This window comes from Capsicum annuum, chromosome 3 (genome assembly GCF_002878395.1).
Source record: "Capsicum annuum cultivar UCD-10X-F1 chromosome 3, UCD10Xv1.1, whole genome shotgun sequence".
NCBI lineage: Eukaryota > Viridiplantae > Streptophyta > Magnoliopsida > Solanales > Solanaceae > Capsicum > Capsicum annuum.
This window is the reverse complement of record NC_061113.1, coordinates 31,252,994-31,264,326: the sequence shown is the minus strand read 5'-3', so window position 1 is coordinate 31,264,326 and position 11,333 is coordinate 31,252,994.

Sequence of the window (11,333 nt, the reverse complement as noted above, 5' to 3'; positions counted from 1 at the left end):
ATCTACTGTCTGTAACCACATGAGGGGCATACCTGGCTAATTGAGTATGTTGACACCTAATTTTTGCCCTCCACGACTAAATTTAATCTTGAGTTTCTTTGATTTTTAATAAAATTAAAATATTTATTTCATCCGAATAAAAATTTATTAAATATATTTGTACGTAATTTTTTCATTTTAAGTAGTGATTATAATTTATCGTATTCAATTATACGAGATTTTATAATTTTGTTACTTAAATATTTATTTTATAAAATATTAGATTTTAATTAAGGCTCAGAGATTCAAATGATTAAAGTTTTGATTTAAATATAATTTACTCTCAAAAAATAATTTATTCAGATAAATATGTGTTTGATTTTATAAAATCAAGAAGCCCGAGATTAAAGGAAGCATTAATTTTCATCGAATTTTAATTTAATTTAGTCAATCTATTAGATTTGGCCATAATTGAAATCAAATTGGCCATAATTGTAATGCAATCCATCAATTGATTTCTAATTGGTCAAAATTAAATAAATATGGCTAAATTTTAAATCCCAATTGGGGTTATAGTTTAACTAACCCCAAAATTCTCAAAAACTCTCATAACTTCTACCTAATTCCACAAAAAAATAATTTCAAATTGTACTACATTGTACAATTTCCCCCTACATTATCTTCCACCTCACCTTATCTTTAATTTTAAAATTTCAAAAATACCCTTAATTGTTTTTTCTCCCACCTAGGTGGATGACAAGAAATAAATCTTCATCCTTTCCTATAAATACTTTTCTCCTACATTGGTGGAAGAGAGGAAAAAAAATCTTATTCTTTCCTATAAATACTATCACTACTTTGGTAAAAAGGGGGGAAAAGGGAAGAAAAAAAAAGACTAGAAAGGTGAAAAATTCTTTTTTGAGCAAAATAGTTATTTTTATTTAGTAAAACTTTTTGTTTCATAGAGTTGGTCGGCTAATAAAAAAATTTCAAGTTGCCGGCGATGTTTTTTTGGTGGTGGTTGTTTCCGACGAAGCTCGTAGTCTCGTTTTACTGCCCCAAAAAGGTAAACACATCTTTTTTTTTTAAGTTTTTATTATCATTTTCTTGTTCATCTTTTTTCTTCTTCATAGTTCGTTGCTGGGATTGTATGTTGTAGATGGCCTTAAAGGCCCTAGGACGTTGTGGTATCAATATTCTAATTATTTTCATGTTCATGATTTAAAAATGAGCTAACAATAGTTGTATGTGTCTTTTTTTTACTTTATTCTTTGATTATTTTGGATAAAGTTTCAATCTTTACTTAAAATATGTATTTATGCTTTGTTTAAACTCATTGTTGTTGGATATATTTGTTTTTAGCATGTAAAGTTATTTTCTTTATATTGAAAAGAATAGTTAATGTTGAATGTTTTGCCTTTTCACCTTATTCTTTGATTATTTTGGATAAAGTTTAGATCTTTGCTTGAAAAACATAATCATGTCTTGTTTAAACTCATTATTGTTGAATATGTTTATTTTTAGCATGTAAAATTATTTTCTTTATGTTGAAAAGAATAGTTAATATTGATTGTTTTGCCTTTTGACCTTATTTTTTGATTATTTTGGATAAAGTTTGGATCTTTACTTGAAAAGTCATACCCATGTCTTGTTTAAACTCATTGTTTGTAGATATGTTTGTTTTTAGCAAGTAAAGTTATTTTCTTTATGTTGAAAAGAATGGTTAATATTGATTGTTTTGCCTTTTGACTTTATTCTTTAATTGTCATGTATAAAGTTTTGATCTTTGCTCAAAAGACAAACTCATGTCTTGTTTAAATTTATTGTTGGCGGATATGTTTGTTTTAGCTGTAAAGTTGTTTCTTTTATGTTGAAAAAATAGTTACTATTATTTGTTTCGCCTTAATAAAAATAGTAATTGATTAAATCAAGAATTTTTCATTTACTTGTTAATTATTTTAAGGGATCTCCAAAATTTCATATAAGAGATGAAGTGCTAGCTTTATTTTTCATCCACGATGTTTATTCCTCTTTTTCGCATGTTTTCAAATTTGTCAAAATAATGAGAAAGTTCGAATTTTTGTGGCTAAATAGAATTATTTAGATATTTTCGAATCATGCATAATATGATTGTGAAACAATATTTCACTTTTAGAAATGTTAAACTTTATTCTAATTTTCTTGCATCCTTTGGATTGTTAAATGTGCTCTTTGTGAGTGTAAAGACTTGATTTGTGTCTTTCATTGATCATAATATCAAAGGAGAATCACCGATGTCTTAGAAATATAAACCATAGGTCATTACACATTTTTTTCATAAAATTTGGGTTGTAATTTAGATGTATGAATTTTCGTTAATGTCGCTTTAATTGAAATTTAAAGATTCTCTTGCTTGAAAAGTTAACCTTTATTTTCTTTTGTTATATGAATTAGTATCTATGTTTGTTCAATTTTAGAAGTCATGAGTATTTTCCTTGTTGCCTCATCCCTTTACTTTCACAAGTTTACGTTGTTTGTTTCTTACATTAATTCATTGAATGTGGCCTTCTTCCTTTTACCTTTATTCATTCTTGTATGAACATAAATCATGAGGCATGTAAGTGGGTGTCTTTGCTTTGCATTTTATTTGTTGACTCTCATTCTTGTGCAAGTGTGCTTATCATTATCATTCAAAATTGGTTCTTGATATTTTCTTTTGCTTTGAAATATGTCACTTTTATGCCTTGAACGTATATTAATTTCTTTATCTTTTCTTTACATGCAAAAAAAATTTCTAGAGTCTAAATGGATTCCTCTCCTCTTGCATTTCGTAATGGGCCAATGAGGTCTAACCCTTCGATTCAAGTTCGAAGTTTAAATCCAAGGTTCACTACATGGCGTGCGGGTGCTAGAAGATAGATGAAGAAGGAAAATGGGTCAAAACCCATTGATGAGGTCACTAAGAGACTTGAAAAGTCTCAATTTTTATTATTATCTTCTTTTTTATTTATTCATTTATTTATTCATTCATTTCGGCCTCGAAGCCAAAGTTGTATTTAATATAGGTGGAGCAAGACTCGAGCCAAAGGCTCGAAAAATAGTTTAGGACAGGTGAAATGGGTCGGAAGCCCAACTAGACTAGGACAGGTCTCGTTGATTTGGGCTCAATGGCCTAAATCCTTTATTTTCTCCTCGCTTCCCCTTTTATGTAATTATTTATTTATTAGTTTTGTTTATACTTAGTTAAAATCCCTACTAAGTCGCCTAAATCTATTTTACACAAGTCTTTTTTTAAAAAAAAAAAAATTAAATCACTATTTCAACAAATTAATCTTTTCAGAAGTTAATCAAAAGATGTTTTCAAACAATCCGGATAACCGCAAGTTAGCGGACGTTTTAGGTGCCTAACACCTTCCTAAAACGTTAATAGGAACCGCTTATCTAGAATCTCTAACTTAAAATGATTTTTCTATTTTGAATCATTTGAAGTAACTCTCTAAAGGTTTCTTAATTCCTTTTCAAAATTTAATGGCGACTCTTCTCAAAAAGTCAAAATTTCTCCGCAAAATAGAAATGGCGACTCTACTGGGGATTTGTAACTAGGTTCTAACCAAATATTTGATTTCGTCTTTTGATTAACTGCTTATGTGTTTATATATTTCGATTCTGTAAAGTTTAACTATCGCATCTCATGGCATATTCTTGCATTATTTCAACTGTTTTGGGGTTTCGTGCATGTCCCGGCCCCTGTTGTTCATTTCCAAAATGTGTTGGAAATACGAACGGCTTATTAGCACATGAGTCGTCTGATGGTTGTTCGTATTTTCAAACTTAAGTTGTCTGCTTGAGAACCAATGTTCAAACCTACTCTAGACACCTAGGATAGAACAAAATCAAAATCCTATTTTAGGCATGAGCCTAGGACGGCCCAATACCCGAGCGGGGTATTGGGCCCATTAGAAAACCTGCCCTGCGTCTATTGACCCCGAGTCAATTATAGATGAACCATATTTATGTGTTGAAGAAAATGTATGCTTGTCTAATTCAATCTATTATCCTTTGGGGTCCGGAAAAAAGCTTGATTTGCTTATTTTCGTAAGAAGAATTGAAGCAAGTTAAGCAAGAAATTGATCGATTTGGGAGGTTGCATTTAAGTCACAGTTTGAACGTCAACGGATGTCACCAATATAAGAAATGGATTAAGCTAAGAAGGGGAAGGCTGATAGAAGAAGCACTTAGGAATTAGTATTTTTTATCCCCTGTGTGGGAACGTATCTTTTTTCATGTTATTTCCCTTTTCTTAAAGATCTATCCCTCTTCCGTTATCTTTTGTAGGCATTTATGCGCTTTTAGTGTCTATAAAAGTTGGGGGATAATGGATTGACCTTAATCAAGCATATATTTTTTCTTCAAAAATTGTTAGGCCCGAACCATTGGCTCAAAAGGGTCACCAAATTAGGATGCACGTTTATTACAATATGCTTGTGTAATATAACTATTTATGTGCTTATACGTGTTATGTTGATTCGAATCAAAGGCGAACTAATTCAATCCCATTTTTCATAGAACATCTCTAGGCAGAAATATACCCCACTATACAAAAGTCCAACTAAAAGTACTTCAAGTCTCCCAAGTTTCTTAGAAAAGTCCGTAATCATTCTTAAAACTTCTAAAATGATCATGAATGTAGGATCCTTCACATCCATAGGCAAGAACTTACCTGGACATAATTTCTAAAACTCTAAGTGTGTTGCCACCCGAATTGAAAGAAAGAGAAGTTTACCCTCGGTATGAGTTTAGAAATATACCGAAGGTGAAGATGAAACCAAAATATCTTAAACTACCCACATGCCTTCTAACAGGGGTGTGGTTGGATGGTGGTGGCGATCATCCTTTAGCTCGCGTCCAAAGAGGTTGACGTTCCTCTTTAGACTATGTCCCGTTTTGCTGCTAAGAAAGAGTTCCACGTTATGCTGCGTCCTATCTGGAGTTGTCCGCATCTGTGGTTTTGATTTGAGATTTTCACCCTCTCGGATGCTCTCGACAATGTTTCAAACAAAAAGTGTTAGTGCTAAACATAATTTATGAAAGAGGTATATAGTCTTTACCATATCTCCATGTGAGTTATTACCTGAAAAGCAAAGGCATCCCTTTCATGTATCTATTTGGAAGGAAATAACTTGCAATAATAGACACAACAACTCTCTTGGTCATTGTATAATTATCTTATTTATCGGTTGAATATGTCTTCAAAGTGGGTGTCTCTCTTGGACATCGATGACACTTTATGCAGAACGGTCCCTGCAAACGCTTAATCTTGCACTGATGCGGCAACCCTTTTGAGTCACCTATAGTGCTTGTCACATGTGCCATGATAACATTTCCGATTATTGATAATATTTTTTTCATATGATCTCAGGTAAGTCTTGCGCATCTTTTGTACCGATACAACTTATAGATTTTTCTTAAATTGTCAATCTTTGGATAATCTTGCACATTATTTGATGTCGATATGAGGCGACTTACAGATATCCTTTGAATTTCTAGCTTTTAAGTAATCCTGCACATTATCCGACCTTGGATAAGAGATGGCTTACAGATATCCCTCTAATCGCTAGCTTTTAGGTGTTCCTGCATATCATCCGACCTTGGATACAATATGACTTATAGATATTACTCAACTTGCTAGTCCTTGGGTAATTCTGAACATAATCGATCTTGGATATGACGCGGCTTATAGAGAACCCTGGGACGTATTAATTTGATAATCTCGTATATTCTCCGGTAAAGATTTAGTTGCGACTTATGGATAACCTCCAAACTATTAATTTTTGGGCGATTTTGGACACTATCCGATTAGGATGTTATTGTGGCTTATGAATGACCTACAGGCTATCAACTCATAGGTGATCTTGCACACTATTCTATTTCAAATAATATGACTTATAGATGACCCTCAAATTGTCAATTTCTAGGAAATCTCATACATCATCCGTCTTTAGACACCGACTTAAAGGCGTCCCTTCAAATCGTATACTCTTGATGCATTCAGATTCTAATTCATAAAATGACGAGATATCCTCGACGCCGAACATTTTTGTTTAGCATGTCAATAGATATTAAATGCTGATGACATTCTCGACGCCATCATTTATGTCTTACGTGTTAATAGATATGAAATACTGATGATATCCTCGACACCAACGTTTATGTCTTGTGTATCAATAGATATGAAATGCTAATGATATCCTCGACGCTAGCGTTTATGTCTTGCGTGTTAATAGATATAAAATACTGATGATATCCTCAACGCCATCATTTATGTCTTCCGTGTCAATAGATATTGAATGACCCTCTTGGTAATAATATGCAATGGCCCTCTTGGCGGTGATATGAATGGCCCTCTTGGCAATGCTATGAAATGGCCTTCTTGGCAATGATATGAATGGCCCTCTTAGCAATGATGTGAATGGCCCCCTCGACAATAATATGCAATGGCCCTCTCGGCGATGATATGAATGGCCTTCTTGGCAATGCTATGAAATGGCCCTCTTGGCAATGATATGAATGACCCTCTAGGCAATGATGTGAATGACCCTTTCGGCAATGATATGAAATGGCCCTCTCGGCGATGATATGAAATGGCCCTCTCGGCAATGATATGAATAGCCTCTTGGCAATCTGAAAATAGTTTCACCTGAGTTTGTTTGTCTGTGTCTTGCTTTCTACATGTACCTGTACTCAAGGTAGATGATTAATAGACATAAAGTCGCTTTTGCTAGCGACTATATTTTTTAGAAAAATTCTAAATACAATATTTGTAAAGAAGACAAGATACTTTTGTTTGTCCTCCATGATCTCAAGAAATGAGATGGACAATTCAAGAGGTCCTCAATAAATGGGTATTAAACCCATTTTTAGGGCTACCCAAAAATACCGTTCTTGAGCATTAGTGCTCTGGTGTGACTCCCAATTTGCTTGGGAATTTTTGAAAGAGACTCTCATTTTTGTGTGTTGGTCTCCGCATCCACAGAAAAATGATTAGTTTGAGTGAAACTACTCTGTGTTGACTTTCTTTGATTCTCCATTTGCTCTACGCCATCTTTTGGGTACTCCATCATGTTGGGACTTCCACCCTTAACTCCCCATCGTAATTGATGTCTAGGCAATCATTAAGAAAGATTTATATAGATTTTTTAAAGTAGTCTTAATTTCTTAGAAAATAGTTTCAAAAACTCCTGCAAAACTTTAGAAAATCTCTGCCAGTCATGTCATGTGCTAGATCAACGACCATCTTTCTCTTGATTCTAATAATGTTCGATGTTTGACAGAGGATTACTATGGATTCAGCATTGTCGAGGCTCTCTACTAGAAGTTTTATCAAAGATGGAGATTTAGTCTTCCTAGACTTTATCACAGGTGGTGATTCTCAAATCTCAACTTCGACCTCTAGTGCTAGGGAATTTGAAATATATTTCAATATATTAGTGGAAATTTTGAGGACCTCCTCAAAATTTCTGCCCCAGTTTAAAGTAGTCTGAGATGATATCATCTCGAGAAGATTCAAAGTCTTGGTTGGTCTTCGTTCTCCTTGTTGGATGTCAATCTTCCCTTGTGAATTTTTGAGATTCCTTCTCGAAAATTTTGCCCCATTTTCCATTTCCTGGGGTTATATGATCGAGCTGTTGGGGCGCCTACGTATCCCATTAAAGCAGGAATAAGGTCAAACATAGTTCAAGACTACGCTAAGGATATATAGAAAAATCTAATGGTTTGACCGAAGCCGACATAGGCGGCCTACGTATCCCTTTTGTTGGGAATTCAGGTCATCACGTAGTTCATACATAAAAAGAAAGAATAAAGTATCCTAAGGGTTTAACCGAAGCCGACATAGACCGCCTACGTATCCCTTTTTGGGAATTCAGGTCAAATGTAGTTCGTATATAAAAGGAAATGATAAATTTTCCTAAGGGGTTGACCGAAGCCGACATAGGTCGCCTACGTATCCCTTTTTGGGAATTCAGGTCAAACGTAGTTCGTACATAAACTCATAATGGCCCTAAAAATACTCTTACCCATTTTACTAGAATATAAATAAGTACTTCTATGGATGACATGACGTTTGCATTGCATTTGTCTTGATAGAGTAAAGGATCAAATATCCAATGGAGTCATCGCCTTCCTAGTTAACCACCTCGGTTTCCTCTAGATTAGGCTTCTTTGATTCTCGAACTCTTTGACTCTTCTGTTGACTGTTCTAGGGCTACCATTATTTTTCTTCTTGATATGACATGAAAATGGCAGGTTTTAAGTTATGTTATACGACGGGCGATGAGTCATGAGTGGAGTGGAGGTCCAATTCAATAATGTTTTCTCTAATTAATCTTCCATGATTCCGATTGTCTTGGAAAATTCTTCCCTCACATTTTCCCTTATTCCATCCTTAAGACTATCGCTTACAGGGTTGAAAAATGATTGGTGGAGAGTAAACTTAAAAGAATACTCTTTCATTGTCATATTGCCCTGCCTGAGGTTGATGAATTCTAGCACCTTGGCTTCTCTAAGCTTTTGGGGAAAGAATCTATCTAAGAATACAGTAACAAACTCCTCCCACTCTATAGGACCTGCATCTTCTAACCTTTCGAACTTCCACTGTTTGAACCAAGCATGAGCTACATCTTGCAATTGGTATGCAGCTAGCTCAGCACTTTCAACAGTAGTCGCCCCCATGGCATCTGTCACTTTCTAAACTTGATCTAAGAATTCCTGAGGGTCTTCATCTACCTTAGACCCAAGGAAGGTTGGAGGATTCATTCGGGTGAAGTCCCGAATCCTCGCTGCAGCTGAGTTGGCCACTGGATTGGCCAGAACAACTATTGGCCGTTCATTATGAGCAACGACTGATTGAGTAAGAGTGGTAAATGGGTCCTGAACTCCACATGAGAAACATGATTTCACAAAGGTTCTTCAAGCTGTGGGGCTGACTGGTTTCTTCTCTTAGGAGGCATGTTCTGAAATAAAGAGAAGAAGCAAATTAGACTGAGAGACTGACTTGTGATTATGCTCACTGACATGACATGAATACTGAAAGAAGGAAAACTGTTATGAAAATATCCCATAGCCTCTTGCACATAAATATGGTATGCAACACACCCATGCACAAGACTCTACTAGATGCGACTTTCGACTTCCTAGGACTCTATTGAACCTTAGGCTCTGATACCAAGTTTGTAACGACCCGATTTGCAGAACCGGAATGCTACATGATGCTCATGACCCCGAAGGACCACAAGCTAACCCATGACTAATATTTGTAACTGTATACTACATAAGATAACATAATAATGCGAAAACATAAACTGAAAGTCCATAAGGTTCGATCATGAACATAACTGAATAACGTAATATCTGTGTGGGGTATTAGAATATCCAAAACAAAACTGAAGTCTAAAACATGATAGTCTGTATATAGTCTGCATCTAGTGTGAATCTAGTCTGCATCTAGTCTACATCTAGTCTGAATCTAGTCTGAAAGCCTCTTCTGTATGAAGAATTTAAATAAAGAGTTGATGGGACACGTTCCCAACTAACTCCTAATAATAAGCTAATTAATGAGATACTAGAAAATCATTATGTCCTCGAAGGATGAGGACTCACTTCTACTCTGACTGTTGAATCTGGAATCTACTGTTGATCTGGAACTCGTGTCTCTGAACGTATGGTGTAACATAAAAGAAAGCACTATAGCGCAAATGTATCAGTACATATGTACCGAGTATACATATGAGGTAGGCTAAATGCAAGGGTTCACATGCATGCTAATACTAGCTGACTGTCTAACATGAATGTGAGAATGTATACATAATTACGTAACTGTAACTGACAACGTGAGATCGTGATTACTGAATCTGAATACTGATAACATGATATGATTGATAACATGAATGACTGTATCTGAGTATAACTGATAACGTGGGTGACTGTAGCTGACAGTCCTGAATCTAATAGAACTATCTGAGTTTCATACTGTATTTGAGTTGACTGTATCTGACAGTTTTGAAATCTGAAGAACTATCTAAGTTCTATTACTGAGAGTGATTGACTGTATCTGACAGTTCTGATTCTATAACATGAAACTGTGGGAAGTAGTATCTAACTGACATGTCTCAAAGGTGCTATAATAGCTGAGCTGGGATCCAATCTATGCCCTGATTAGAAGGGTGTCAATACCGCACCACCGGTAAGGACAACATGTGAGTAATCCTTATATAATAGGTAACTCTAGCAAGAACGGTGGGAACCCTCACATAACAGGTTAAGCCACCTCATCTACCCTCATATAGTAGGCTACGATGTCTCAACCTATGCTGACTACATAATTCTGGAACGCAAGGATTGCTTCTGAGAATCACACCCTCATATAACAGGTGAGTTCACATCCCTGGGTTCACTCGGTACTAATTCCTACTCCCATATGAATAGATGTTGTATATGATTTATTGAACTAAACTGAGCATGGACTGAGTTACTGAATTTCCGTGGCTGATGGAAATACTACTATTATCTGACAACTGGCTGACTCATGAGATCACAGAGACTTTTCCTGAGTCATAAGACTATCTGAAGTCTAAGAGTTCATAGCTTGAGTGATAGTATCGTGAAAAATATGACATGGCTCTAGGCACACAACTAATATTTTGGGTACAAGTACCGCCAGGACTCGATAGAAGAAAACTGACATAGCATGATTTACTTGAAGACTTGACTAATATCATAATACATACTACATTCATAGGAATATTTCATCAAACATGTAATAGGCATGAACTTGTACATACATGGGGATTTCATGATGTCATGCTAGTTAGACAATATTCCTTCATCTAGTCATTTGATCAAACATATTGTAGGCATAGTACATGTAAAGCACATCATACAACAATTAAACATCATGCTTCAATTTCAATTCCATCATACAAGGATTTTAGTCATGATATTTCATAAATCTTTATCTATACTAATCAACCCACATGGAATTTATCATCAAATCATGGAATAGAAATCAATTCCTCATTTATCAACATGAAAGAGAACATATAAAGCATGAAAACATGAAGAAAATCCATAACTTACAGTTAAAAAAGATTCTTGGACTTCATGGATGAAAGGAGTCCATGAATGAACACTATGCATACCTTAGATCATGATTTCGTGAAGATTGATGGTGAAACCTTCCTGAATTTGAATCCCCAATAGAAACCCTAGCTTGTTCTTGAGATAAACTTGAGAGAAACTAATATGTTTTGAGTGAAAAATGGCTAAATCACGTGTTAAAGAGATTATATAGGGGTAGAAAGTTAACCCTTTTAACCCTA